The sequence below is a fragment of the Amblyomma mixtum genome, chromosome 3, assembly GCF_055824585.1.
Source record: "Amblyomma mixtum isolate Tamu chromosome 3, ASM5582458v1, whole genome shotgun sequence".
Taxonomy (NCBI): Eukaryota; Metazoa; Arthropoda; class Arachnida; order Ixodida; family Ixodidae; genus Amblyomma; species Amblyomma mixtum.
Genome location: NC_143014.1, coordinates 245,637,803 through 245,652,718, shown reverse-complemented (window position 1 = coordinate 245,652,718; position 14,916 = coordinate 245,637,803). Strand labels below are relative to the sequence as shown.

Sequence of the window (14,916 nt, the reverse complement as noted above, 5' to 3'; positions counted from 1 at the left end):
TCTTCGTTTTTCTCTAAAGGCATGTCATCCTGATATACTGTGTTGAGAGTAAAAGGTCACAGTATTTTACACTAACTCGTTAAGCTAATTGCAAATTGCTATTTATACGTGGCCTAAACAAAAATAAGAATGTCATCGGGTATGAGAATTCGCTGGCTATCAATTCATGTAATTAAAACAAAATGCAATGAGAAAGTTCATCAAAGCTGCGTTAAGAAACCTAATTACACTCTAGAGTTTAAGATAACTTTTGATCTAAGACCACTGGCTCAATTATGACTACATTTTTTTAAATCTGAAAGAAAAACGCATTGGTGTGCAAAATTTCATGAGATTCTAGCCACAACTAAAGAGGTCAGTTTTAAGACCCTCGTCCCCCCTCAAGCTCTCAACATGTCAGCTGAAAGCATTAGCTGGGGCATTTGTGTTCACCGCAACCAAAAAGAAAACTATGAAGGTTTGGTTCTGACCATTCCTAGACAGCACCTCTTTGAAGGTTTCGCAAATATCCTATAAGCACTATCACAGGGAAAGACCGATTCTGTGAGTTTCATGTTTATCGACTAGGCGCAGAAGTCATGCCATTGGGTTGGAGTTCGGAACTCGTTTTGCTTGCGAGCAGAGCGAAAGGAGAGTGGTCAATCCCCCCCCCCCTTCTGAACGAAGATAGCTTCCCACCTCAATTTCAGTGATCATTAAAGAGTGCCTTCTCATCTATACACAGTTTCTAACTGCAACGTCGGAAATTTTGATGTGGTCTTGCAGGCAAGATTGGATTTAAAAGGTGTGGTTTGATTTGCTTTCTGCTGGTTATTTTTTTATGCACCCATTACCCACATATGCATGCATATCGTATGATAGTACCACTGACTTGCCTGAGAATAAAGATGTGTTTGCTGGTACTCGATAAAATGGAATTGCAAGAACTGTTAGGGCAAATCGTGGCAAAAGTGGATGTCGTTGGTGAAAGGGGTATGCCAGGCATTTTAGCGAAGCCCGCCACTAATTTCTAAAATGGGCTTTTTGAGGTATCGGCATGGCCATTCTGGCTTTTGCGGGATAGTAATACCAGTGTTGGCGGACACTGGAAGACCGCTGAATCGCTTGAAAGGACTAGACACCTATTTTTTTTTATTTTTTTTTCAAAGATGTGTTAGACATTAGAATACATGGATCACCTCGTGGTGTTATGGCTGAATTTTTTCTCTTATGCTGTTTCGGTATCAGCCGAACAATGGCAGTGACTTGTAGTTGACCTGTAGGTCATATGAGGCACAAAAAAAAAACCTGCAGTGTAGTTTTGATCCACTACAGCACTTAAACTGGCCTGCTTTAAGAGCTGGAATGACAACAAACGACGTATCAGCAGTTATATTGCCGCTTTTTTCGTGCCTCACATGTCCTAAAGGTAAACTTAGCGTTCAGTAGATGAAACCGAAGCAGCATCAAGAAGAAATTCTAAATTATTTAGCGGTCATAGGCAATTACTACGCTGAACCATGTATGTAATGTCTAACGCAGCAGTTTGAAAGAAGCTAACACGCAAGCGAAAACTTGGTGTCTATAGTCCTTTAGCTAGTAAGCTGGTTAACTAAATACTAATAGTTAACTCTATTAATTAAGCCCGTTTCACATGCTGTGACTAGAACGAAAATATCTGGCATATAGTTGGTGACGCTGCAGTGCGATTTTCGGTCAGTGACTTTGTGTTTTCACATTCAACGCCTACCCAGCAGTCGGAGGAGCACGCAAGGTTTCTTGATGTGTACACAGGCAACCCATGATTAAATGCGACAGAAACGCTACATGGAATATGTTGATGTTATAACCAGCGCACTTTAGATGCTAGGCAATATTTCGCATGTTTTCATTAGATTTGAGTCTTTCTTCCGCCGCGGCTACAGCTCCCTAGTGACCCCCATGCCGTATCGGCAGTATCATTGCTCCCCACTGGTCAATCGCAGAGCGAGCACACTGACACTGCGATTGAATTCTAACTGGACGGAAGCCCGTCGCAGGCCATCTGCGGTTAGACACAGTCACAGTGAAGAGTTTTTAAGTCAGAGAAATGCCGCGGGTCTGCATGTTCTGCTGTGCTTCGCAACGGGGGGGAAACACAGCCGTGCCAAGCTTTCTGTGGCCCTGTAGCCAAGGCTAGGCAGGAAAGGGCAGGAGACAGACTTTTGTGTCTGCGCAGTGGGGAGTGGGTAATTGTCATCCGGGAGTATAGGCGCATGCAGGGCATAAGACTTGCAATAGATGTCTCCAGTGCTGCACCCAACTTCTGCCTGCAGGAGAAGCCGCACTGCCATATCAAAGTGTTTTTGCTTTATAAGGAAGCTGACTTCTGTATTTCTGGAACATCGCTGTATGTCGCATGTACACTCAAGAACACGTCCACACGCAGCTCAGTCGTTCTAAACGAGTTTTGCCTTCTGCGCTGTCCATATGTGAAACTTAAGTCCTGTAATGCTTTTAATCATCATGAAGCTTCGCCACAAGTTCGAGATGGAGACAGAAGCTGTCGCTATGGGCATCTCGGGCCATCTAAGGACTTGGGATCAACGCCAGCACTGCCTTATGTGAGACGTGATAGCTGAGAGTTATAATGCTTTTCGAGCGAAACTGCGTGCAAGTCATTTGCGTGGAACACACAAGGGTCGGTCAGAAAGTATATGCACAATCCACTTTAGCACGGTAATGGCAAGCACTCGAGAAAATAAATTTTGTAGCTAGAAGCATTGGTCTTTTATGCCCTAACCCATATCTAATTTTTGTTTCTTGTTTCACGTAAGCCACCATGGATCAACATGACACCTTACTAAGCCGAAGTGCAGTGACCAAATTCCTCTACAAGTGAGCGACAACTCAGCAATATCAATTCACTGGTTGTTGCTACTCTATGAGCAGGACACAATGAATTGAAGTAATGTGTTTCGATGATTGCAGATTTTTCGGTGAGGTGTTCGCAGTATCCAGGCGCTGCCACGTTCAGGTAGACCGTCAAGTGTCACAGCCGATAAAAATGCATCATCCATTCATGAACTCATTCAACATGACAGATGCATCACCATGAGACAGATCATAGAACAAATAGGTATAAGAAAAGGACCAGTCTTGACACTAATTGAACAACTGGGATGCAGAAAAGCTCCTGCGCGCTGGGTTCCATAGCTCTGGCAAGGGAGATGATGATCAGGAGCGAAGTATTTGATGATCTTCTGCAAAGCTTCTCTGGGGATTGTCCACAATTCTATGACGCATTATCGCATTTTTATCTGCTCAGACCACTGAAAGATCACCTGCGCGGCAAACAGGTTCGAAATTATGACAGAGGTCATTGCGTGAAGTGGCCTAATGACCAACCTCAATTGTTTTACTAATGTACATTCGCGTCATGGAAACAAAGCTGCAGTGCAGTGATTCAAATGGACCAAATATTCAAGGGCATTTCCAAAGGACCAATGCTCTAATGCTTCTACCTAAAAAATTTCATTTCCCTAGTGTTTACCGTTACCGGGCTGCAGTCAATTGTGCGTTACTTTTTGATCAATCTTTGTACAGGTAGTGGGACTTGGCTGCAAAATCAAAACCTGGAGGTAAACTTCTCGAAACTACAAACAGGTGCCATATCTGAGGTGCAATATAGTGATGGCAAATCTATTTGAGTAATGCATTTCTTGTTATTTCTTCATAGGAAAAGTGCTGTTTTTCATAGTTTTTCCGTAGAAACTTCCTCAACAAGGGGAATGGGGATGGGCAGAGGGAGCCGCCCTCCTCTTAAAACTGCCACCACTGGACAGCAGTCATGCCCAAGTACTGTGTCCGATGGCTGTAACGTTGCCCTTCCACATATATGCCTTTTGTAGAATGAATTCTTCTGGGAAAATAGTGTAAAAGTGAAGCAGCTATAAGAAAGTAGTAGTGCTTTATTATGACAAAAATACAGAAAAGAGGGAAAAGATGTTGCCAGCTGCGGCAGTTACTATCTAATATCTTAAGCACCCGAGGTGCGTGCGTGCGGCCGGCGGAAAAAAAAGACGGAGAGGATAGCAAGGCGAAGTACAGAGGTGAGTCAGTGTGAGAAAGGACAGGGAGAGAGAGAGCTTTACACACTATGTGCAATATTTACAAAAGCAAAAAAAAAAAAAGATGCAAACAAGTTTGTGTCGCGCACGAGTGTGCAGGCACTGGACGTATTATAACTGCGCACGAGCGACCACTGCACATATTTATAAAAACATAGAAGCATAGCCGCGGGTGAGAATTTCGCTCCAGCCTGGCGATGCTGTGAACGAACACGCACGCAACCAGCATGCAGTCATCTTGCATAAACTGTATGCGGCACTAAAGTACAGCGGTCGCCATTCACGAACGCACATGTCTAGCTTTTCGTCTCTAAAGCGGACGTTTCTGAAGGAATATATGTGACAGAATCGGATTGATTGGTATACAATGTGTCTCGAGTAACTGAAAGCTTTGCAACTACACTTTACGAGCTGTACATCGCATGGGCAAACGTATACGTGTGGCATTCCACTGACGCTTAAAGAAGAGTACTTGCAACTGACCTGAACAGCCTGAGCTTGTATGCTACGGCGCACGCAATTCATTTAAGGCGTGTTTGTAGAGAACTTGCAACTGATCTGAACAGCCCGAGCTTGTATGCTATGGCACACGCAATTCATTTAAGCCGTGTTTGTAGTCAATACAACTGTAATGAATCAATTTCAGTGAGTAATTTGTTTTCCCCACACATGGGTGTCCGCAGCTTGTATGCTATAGCTACAAATTTTATGTTAAATAGCATCATTTCTGCACAGTGTGACTCATAATGAATCTGAATGAACTGACCTGCCTGCCTATATGGGTTCAGCTCAGACCTGCAGTGAAGCTCCACCCACATTCAGGACCACCGAATAGAATTCCTCTGTGACAAAAAAGTAGACCATTGTTAAAGCTTTTCTTGGTCAAATGCTTAGTGGAGTAAATTTGTAATAATGGAATAATTACTCACTGGGATCCACCCGAGCACAGCCATACGGCTACAAAGGAAAGCTAAGCAGCTTTCTTTAACTGCGAAGTTTCTGAGAAAGCTGCTTGGCTTTCCTTTGTAGCCGTATGGCGGCACTTTGGTGGGTGCCATTGAGTAATTACTCCCTTATTATCAAGCTTTTCTTGTTACCTAATTAAGAAGCTAACCACGAGACAAAATTATGAACTCAAGAATTTTGATGCCTTCAGCTTTTTTGATTCAGTAAAACATTGACTGATTTCGTTCACTGTTGTGATTGGTCAGTGGAGTAATACAGGATTCCGCAGACTGCCCCACTGTTACCATCTGCTGTTTTTTTTTTTAGTTTTATCCTTCTATAATGTCTATTTCTGAACACATTGTCCCACAAATTGCCCGTTGTATACATTTTTCTTTCCCCAAAAAGCCACCACTGCCCCATGACGCGTCAGGAGTGCGCAGGCTGAGCTATAGGGTAAGCTCCCTCATTGGAGACGCGGAAGTAGCGACGGTAGTGCCACCTTCGGTGAGACTCTTTGGGATCCAGCCATTGTCGTGCGTGGTTATGGCCGTTAGGGGCCGCACACTCTCGTTGCCTCCAGCGGCAGGCGCATGGGAAGGTCCGTCACGCCCTGCCGCTGGACTTCTGGTTCCGGGCAGCGGAACAAGCCGAGAGAGAGAGAATAAACTTCATTAATATAGAGTAATTACGCGTGTGGTTCACCCAGGTCCGGGAAACGATTGGCAAATACGGCCCTCCAGGCCTGACCAATCAGCTGGCACTGAAAGGGGAGCTCTGTGCGAGTCAGATTCGCCTCACCCAGCTAATGGCTGAGTTCCTGTAGACGGTATGCTTTACGTTGCTCGGGGCAGTTCCAAACCACGTGGACGATGTCTGAAATCTCTCCGCAGGCCGGGGGTCAAACATGCTCTCACCATATCTCCCGGCAAACGGCCGGGGATGGCTTTGCCCCAAGAATGCGGAGCGCCCAGGAAGACTCGGCTGCCATTTTCGGCGCATGTAAACATTAGCTGCTGAAGTCACGTCCCTGCCCCAGCTAGCAAGCCAGAAGCCCTTCTTTGTAGCAAAGCCATTGACTGCACTAACAGCAAAAAACACTGACTTCGTATGGTTGGATGACGCACAGGCGGCGTTCGGGGAACTAAAGTAAAACCTGGTAATGGCCCCATTGCTGAGATATTCAGATTTCAGTCAGCCTTTCATCGAGGCGGCCGACACTTCGAAGCGAGCGCGGTACTGTTTCAAAGACCGCAAAAAAACGCGCTCATCTTCGTCTCTATCTCGAGACGTTTCAGCACTCGACGGCTGTCGTCGCCCTCCAGAAATCTGGAGCGGCGGTTAAGCTGTCGGGATATAGCACGTACCAGCAAGACCGCTCCACCCGTCTACTTGTCCACAAAAGCTACACAGCGCAAGAGGTCGATCTCGAATTAAATCTGCCCTACTCATACGGAATGATATCCGTCTTCCCCCTGAAAAGAAGTAACCCTTCCGTACACATTCGTAATGTTTACTGCCCCTCTAAGCTTAAAAATAGAATTTTTTCCGCCATCTTCAGTAAGGCACTGAAGGTGGCAGGACGCAACCCCCTTCTGATTGTGGGTGATTTCAACGCTGCCAGTCGGATGTGGGGCTACCGCAAGGAGGAAATGCATGGCAGAAAGCTGACGGAGCTTATCTCCACGCGAGGCATCACCCTCCAAACCGACCAATCTCAACCAGAGTGGGTAACTTTGTCAATTGGCACACTTGCCCCGATTACCCACACTTGCAACATTACACACGCAGACTGGATCAACACTGAGGACACCCTCAGCAGTGACCACTGCATCATCAATACCATTCTTAATACCAGTCTCCTAAACCGACCCCTAAATCAGGCATGACTCCCAGACTGGACAGCTTTCCGGCAGTCCTTGCCCTCGTAGAGTCTGCTACAAAACGACTACTCCTCTTGGGTCCACACCCTTCTACAAAATCTTCGCAAGCACGAGAAGCAAATTCACCTTACGGATAAGGTGACAAATGTGGATAACCATCTCCTTCATCTCTGGGAGGCTTGTTGTAGTCTCACAAAGAGAGGGCGTCGCCAGAAACACAACTGGAAGCTTCAGCTTCGAATTCTCGACATTACCCAACAGGCGGCGGACTACACTGCCCAGCTCGCTGACTCCAACTGGGTGGATGGTTGCAATTTGGCCGCTAGGCAAATGTCTAGTCGCAACTCATGGAGGCTCATCTGTAGTCTGATCGACCCCACCCAAACATGCACCGAAACCCCAAAACATTTTCAAAAAACAATTCACAACTTCAAGGGCAATACGGACCAGCTGGCGCAGACATTACGGGATCAATATCTGTGCCAGTAACAAGACCCCCCCCGTGGGTCGGAACATCTCTATGCAGGCAGAGAGAATCCCGATCTCGATCGGCGATTTTAACTCCTTGACCTACGGGCGGCTGTTGCCGAAATGAAATGAGGCATGGCGCTGAGCGGGGAAAAGGTAATGGTCAAAATTTTGGCCAACCTGCCGGATCCAGCATAAGAAGCACTCTTAGAATACATAAATGCCGTCTGGCAAGGAGACCACAGAATAAAAAGCAGTGCTTGTCACCTTTTTTCCCGAAGGCCGGCAAACCAATCAATACAGATGACCTCCAAACCATTTCCCTGACATCTTGTGTGGGCAAACTCATGAAAACTATGGAATACTTAGAAAATCGCAACACCTTCGCAGATACTACGTTTGGTTTTAGGCTGCATAGTCAGCTCAAGACATACTCCTACAAGTAAAACATGAAGTGCTCACTCCCGTCGAGTGCCCCCATAACGACAAGGTAGTCCTAGTCTTGGGCCTTAAGGGGCCATTGACAATGCAAAGCACAGAGACATTCTAGCTCACCTGAGTGACAATGGCTGTGGCACCAACACCTTCAACTACACTAAACACTTTCTCACGGATCGCCAGGCCTTCGTTCGTATCCAGGATGAAGAGCACGGCCCCTACACTATGGGCACGAGGGGTACACCACAAGGTGCTGTACTTTCCTCTCTGCTCCTCGACTTAGCAATGCTTCACCTCCCCTCTAAACTGACCAATGTCAAAGGCATCCAGCATACGCTGTATGCCGACGACATCACTATTGGGGCCACCCAAGGTCAATGTGTGTCGCATGAAGGAATGCCTGCAAGCAGCCGCTGACATAGTTGACGACTATGCCACGTACTGTGGCCTCCAGAGCTCGCCACAGAAATCAGAATTTGTGCATACTCGGCCATCGCCGAAGTTAGAAATCCCCATCTCCCTCCCCCTTGCCAGCGGTCCCATCCGCGAGGTGTCAGAGATCAGAGTTCTCGGGCTCTTTATTAGCAGAACACGTCGCGCCGATACAACACTGGCCAAACTGCGCAAGGTTGGCAACCAGGTGGGCCACTTGGTCCATTGGTTCTCCAACAAACTCGGAGGTCTATGAAGCAGAGATGCGCTGCGACTCGCACTTGCTTTCATTACGAGTAGAATACTCTATTCGACCCCCTACCTCCACTTGCGCAAGCAGGATGAAGATGTCTTGGAGGTCACCCTCCGTAAGATCATCAAACGGGCACTCGACTTGCCGATCTCCATATTCAATGCGAGGCTCCTCACGCTGGGGGTGGTAAACACCTATCAGGAGCTGCATGAAGTGCACCTCACCAACCAATACACATCTTGCCCAGACTGTGTCCACTCATCCCCTTTTGGACTGGCTATACATTCAACACAACTCACATCAAGGAAAGGGTACGAGTGCCCGAAATGTGGAGGTGCACCCTCCATGTTCGACCCCTTCCTACGAAAATGTCCAAAGAAGACCATAATGGCCGACGGCAGGTGCGGGCAGATGCCCTCCACCGCCATTATGGCAACAAACTCTGCATCTTTTATATGAACGTGGCCGGCCTGCACCGCTCCAGGTGGGGGTGGTACACGGCGGCGGTCATACACCAGCAGACAGGTGGGCAGGCTCACTTTCAGAGCCATAAGAACAACTGATGCTGAGGAGGTGGCCATCACCCTGGCGGCCTCTCACCTTCAGGCACAATATATCCTACCTGACTCGCAAGGAGCTTGTCGAAATTACGAGCTGGGTTGGGTCTCCCTCACAGCTTATCGAATATTTCGCAACACAGCACGGGACCGAGATCCTGTGCTCCACTACTTAGTCTGGACTGCGGGCTGCCAAGGCCTGTAAAAAATTTTTTTGAAAAAGAACAGACATTTTCTGGAAGCTGGCCTGCCAGAAAATGCCTGTACAGTTCTGTTTTCTGTTTTTCAGTTCTTCACTTATTTTACAGTGTTACTTTTTTAATATTTACCGATAATCTATGCGAAATTTCTGTACAGTTTGAGTCAAGTCAACTTTACTTCAGGCATGTAGACATCACATGGCTAAGGAGAAGGGAAAAAAAGCAGCAATATAGCGGCTTGATGACGCTCCCTTCCCCTAAACTACATCGGCGGCAAGGATAATGAAGAGGTATGTAGTTTCATACAAAGCACTTAGTTCACAATCTGAACAAAAAAAGAAAATTGAACAATATGAATACACAGCTTATCCGCAACCGAAATGAGTATAATAAACATAATATATTTTGCATTACACACACAAAGAAAAACATTCCAATGCAAAGACTTTCCAAAACAAATAGCAATCAAGGCATCGCAAAGGCAAGGCTAGTGGGTACAGAGGCATATTAATGAACGCAAAAAGAAATATTACATACGGTGAAAAATGCTATTATGAAAATAAAGTTTTTATCTGTTGGTACGAAGGCAAACAAACAGAAGAATTCGGTAGGCCAGATCGGTTACGCAAAGTAGGAAATCCATAATTAGTATGAGGACGTGGAACATACCAGGGTTCATGATGGTGAGTTTGATGGGTGTGTGTATTTTCACGCAAGTTGATAGTTTCTTCTAAGAACAGCATTCGACGTTCAGAGAAAGATTTGTACAGTTGGAGGAGGCAGAAATCATAAAACGAGGAAAGTCTGATTATGTGATATTTTGAGTATAAAGCACCAGAAGATGAAAAAGAAGGCACATTTGCTATTGCTTTCAGCGTGCTTTTTTGTAGCCGTAAGAGTTTGTTACTATTGGTGGCTGTAGTGCTACCAATAGTAACAATATCTTATTTTGGATTTGAATAGCGCAAGATACAAAAGAAGCTTGGTTCTCTCAGGTAACATATATATTGCAGTTTTCTAAGAATTCCGACTGTACGAGACAGTTTGGTCTGTAGATGCTCAATATGAGCATCCCACAGCATGTATTCATTAAAGTAAACACCCAGGGATTTTACTGCCTCAGCTATTTGAATTTCATTCACTCCCAATCTCAGAGCATTTTCTAGGTTACAATTCATGTTTTTGGCTCTGAAAAATACAGCTTTTGTTTTACTTGAGTTAACTAAGAGAGAATTTTTGATAGACCATAGATGAAGTTTACCCAAGACTTCATTTCCTTTTGCCACTAAGCCATTTACATCTAGGCTAGTCAAAAAGAAGCTGGTGTCATCTGCATACATTACATACTCAACTTCTTTATGTGTATTAGATCATTAATATATATATATATTGAATAGCAGAGGACCCAGCAAGCTTACCTGGGGAACTCCATGTTTAACAGGCTCATGAGCAGACTGAAAATTATCAACAGTGACAGACTGTTCGCGGTTACTGAGGTAACAGGAAATTAAATTAAGCATCTTATTCCTAATACGATACGCTGAAAGTTTTAAGAGAAGGGTACTATGGCTTATTCTGTCGAAGGCTTTTGAGAAGTCTACAAATATTCTTAAAAGGACGTCTTGCTGGGCAAGTTACAAGTTGCTACAAATATTCGTAATGTGATCATTTTGTTCTTGATGTTAGTGAGAATGAGTTCTTCTTGTCAGAGCAGTGCCAGTTCGGTGAATGAGTGCTGCCTAAATCCGAACTGTTTCATTGCAATGACATTGTATTTTTCAAGGAAATCAGACAGGCGTACAAAAATTATTTGCTCTAAGCCCTTGGAAAATATTGGCAAAATAGATATGGGCCTATAATTATTGAGAACCTCTTTAGAACCACCTTTGTGTAAGACAATCACTTTTGCATTCTTCATTTCAGAAGGAAATACACCTGTATCTAGGGCTAAGTTACAAATGCAAGTTAAAATAGGACAAATAATGTCTATAACATGCAAACTGGTTGCATTTTAATTCCAAACGAGCCTTCACTTTTACTAGTTTTCATATGCCTGAAGACTGACAGCACTTCCGTGTCATCACACGAACTAAGAAAGAGAGTGTTGGACGTATAATTATCTATGTAGTCAAGAGCACTAGGATCATGTTCAGAATCTACAAGCGAAACAAAGCAGTCATTGAATTTGTCAGCTAGTTCTTCCCCAGCAGATGTCTCGTTATCAATAATTAAATTGCTAGGCACATTTGATTGCTCCTTGCACAACAGTTGTTTAATCTTTTCCAAACGATTTTTTTCTCTGTGATGCCATTGATGTGGTAGTCATTTTTCACTTTCTTTAGGATAGCATTTAGTTTATTCCGATGTTGTTTGAAGACTAGGAAATCTTCTGAGTCGCGACTTTTAAGGAATTTCTGATACAGTTTGTTTTTCTTTGAAATCATTTTAAGGATATGGGACGTGACCCAGGGCTTGTGAGCATTCTTAGCTGCTTTAACCTTCTTGTATGGAAAACATTCTCTATGAATTGAAATGAACTGTTCTAAGAAGATATTAAATGCTTTATCAGCATTTGTATATTTGAGTACAGACCCACAGTCGAACCTCCTAATAGCGCTTCTGAAAGTATCTAGCGTATCATGATTAATATGCTGCATTTTCTTTTGTATTTTCATGGTAGGGTTGGTATTTTTGACATCATGATTACAAATTGAGTAAACTGGAAGATGGTCACTGAGGGAACTGTCAGTGACATCTGCTGATATAAGTGCAGTCGACTTGCTAACAGTTAACAGGTCAAGAATTGTTGCTGACGGGCGGTAACACGTGTGGGCAATTTAATGACATTTCGGAGGAAATAAGATTCTAGAAGAAGCAACACACGAGTTTGTCGAGGAGAATTTTCATCTATATTAATGTTGAAATCGCCACCTACAAAAACAGTGTAACCACAAACATGTGCAAAATCAAAGACATTCTCTATACATTAAAAAAATTCATCAATATTGCCATCTGGAGGACGCTAAACCACAACAAATAGAATTCTGCCAGTGCGCACGGAAAGGAGCTGTTGACACAATTATTTCATCTTCTTTCTCACAATGCATGCTATCCAACACTAGCAAGCAAACGCCCCCGCCCTGCCTACTAACTAAATTCAGGTGAAAAGTATGATAACCGCTAAGAGAAAAACATTCATGATCATGAAGCCATGTCCCTGTGATCATAATTGCTGTGTAATTAGATTGAAATTCATTTAGAAACTCATGAAAAATTTCTTGTCTTCCTCTTGCAGATTGCATATTAATATGCAAAAGTGACAAAGCAGATTCTTTTGCAACAGTCGCATTCAGGTCGCTTGGTTTGGAGTAACCGTTCATGCTGGTTAAGAGTTTTTATATTAAAAAAGAAAAACACTTCAAGTGAAAAAGTGCTCTCACGAGACAAGCTTTGCCAGGTCACCTTCCACATGGACAACATGTGCGGATTCTTCATTAGTTCGGACTAGAACTTTACCACTGCAATACCAAGCGTATTCAAATCCATTCTCTTTAGCCTGTTTTCGCCTGTTTTTTCAACCTTCATTCCTCTTTCAGGGTTAATAGCTGCAATAACTCTGAAACAAAGAGGCACGAGCTAAGAATAACAACGAGGCACAAGAACTAAAAACTTACTTTACATAGTTGAAAGGCAAAAATAGACATGTTGCACACTTGTACAACCACTCCGACACCAGCGAAATAAACTGAGATGTGTTAAAAAAGTCAGGTTTCATGTATGATCCACTATGTAGCTCCGCCATGTATGATCCACTATGTAAGCAAAAAAAAAACACTAACTTTACCTGTCCCCACCTGGAAATAAAACTCTAGCTTTCTGAGGTGTCACTTTTCTGCTCGAACCTCCTTGGCAAGCTCCTCATAACGACAGAGCAGCAAGGTTCATTTTATCGAAAACTGTACATCAGCATGAGTCCCAGGTACTGCAAGGCGGAAAAAGCATATGATGCTTCTACATTCTCATTGTTTATGGGGCCCATGTGTTTGTGGAGTTTGCAGCCATACACAAACCATCGGAAAGAGCAGTCTCTAGGACTCTAGTAAAGCCATTTAAGCGCCATGTTTCTCAGTGACCACATCATTTTACTACTACATATTAAAAAACTTGAGATTGACTTTCATTTCCACAAGTGAGGTTTTGATACGGCTGGTAATAATAAAGCTGTCGGCTTCGTTCGTAGCTCATGCATCCTAGGAACTTTAGCCCCGAGAGTACATGTGGCCGCATGAATGAGGAGGATTGAATAGATAAAGCAAGGTGCAACGTGCTTTATCAAAACATTTCATTTCATTTATTTTACCCTCAGGGCTTTCGCATTACAGAGGGGGCTTTTTCTGCCTCTCTTCTTGCTACAACAGTATCCCAAGACAGAACGCACCGCTCTCCAATCAAAAAACAAAGCCTGAATGCCGTATCCTAATTCCATTACCTTAAGTGTGTGCGTAAAATGCGGCGGGCAAAGAGCGGGACAGATATATGTTTTTCTTCTCATTGACAATTTAGGCACAGGGTGATTTTTGTAGCTTTCGCAGATTTTTATTTTAAATACTAAGTTACGTCGGTGCGGTCTGCTGAGCTGGACTGTACAGCAAGAGAGACGTTATGTACCTCAAATGTATCAGTAGTTAAATGATCAACTTCGATAGACTTTTGTACTTTTGATCTTAGAGGCTAGGTTATAGTGCAATATTGATTGCTGTCAACTTCCAATGTCACCTGTTTTTAAATTTTTTTAATCGGCAGTATGGTTCAAGATATTGACCGTCAAAAATACGCATCTGAAATCTCATTGAGCTGACTTTTCAGAATTTTATATTTATAAAAAATCGCTTCTCGCACTTCTTATGCATACATCAAATACAGGCACAGTTGGTGTATTTGATGGTGTATAAGTTAACTTGATTTCGGCGGCAACACCACACACAGCGACGGCATTGTATAGTTAGGTAATCGAATCTCAGACCTTGATGTTTGCTAGACTGCATCCCTGTCTGTATGCTCTTGCATTAGCCTCCCAGTAGAACTAATAAACGGCACACAGGTGTGACCCCAAGCTGCTACTGTACTACTTACTAGAGATAAGAGGTTTTTTTTATGATGTCTCGCACTGTGACACATATTTTCAAAAATGAGACTGGATAATGAGAGCATGTTATTACATCAGTCAATGGTAAATCAATTATTCATTTCCTGTACTACAATGTTGCTAAAACTCCCTACCTAAAGGCAAATTTCTTACTTCGGTGCTGCTTCTATATGACAGCACACTGCCTAAATATTTTTAGCGATTACTGCATCCGACCATTGCCGAATTGGTCATTGCCGAATTGGAGAAATTTTCAAAAGCACAATGTTAACTTTCACCTTTATAAGCGAACTTCATGGACAGTTGAACTTGATGAACGCGCGAAACGTTCAAAAAGCTTTTCAGCTGAAGTGGTTTTTCTTCACACACTCTGACTTAGGCAGCGCAGTGACCAATCTTATAAATAAGGTTTCATGAGATTGGTAGACTGCACTATGCATTTGCACAGGGCGTGCTGTAACGTCAGTCAAGTATACAAGTGAGTGAACATTGGCTTTGATTCTTAC

General features: G+C 43.7%; 1 protein-coding gene across 5 annotated transcripts in view; it reads right to left on the bottom strand.

The window, feature by feature from the left end:
- LOC149354235 (uncharacterized) overlaps window positions 1–14,916 on the bottom strand; it is an 89,036-nt gene that overhangs the window by 71,637 nt on the left and 2,483 nt on the right. The gene's annotated exons all lie outside the window — the stretch shown is intronic.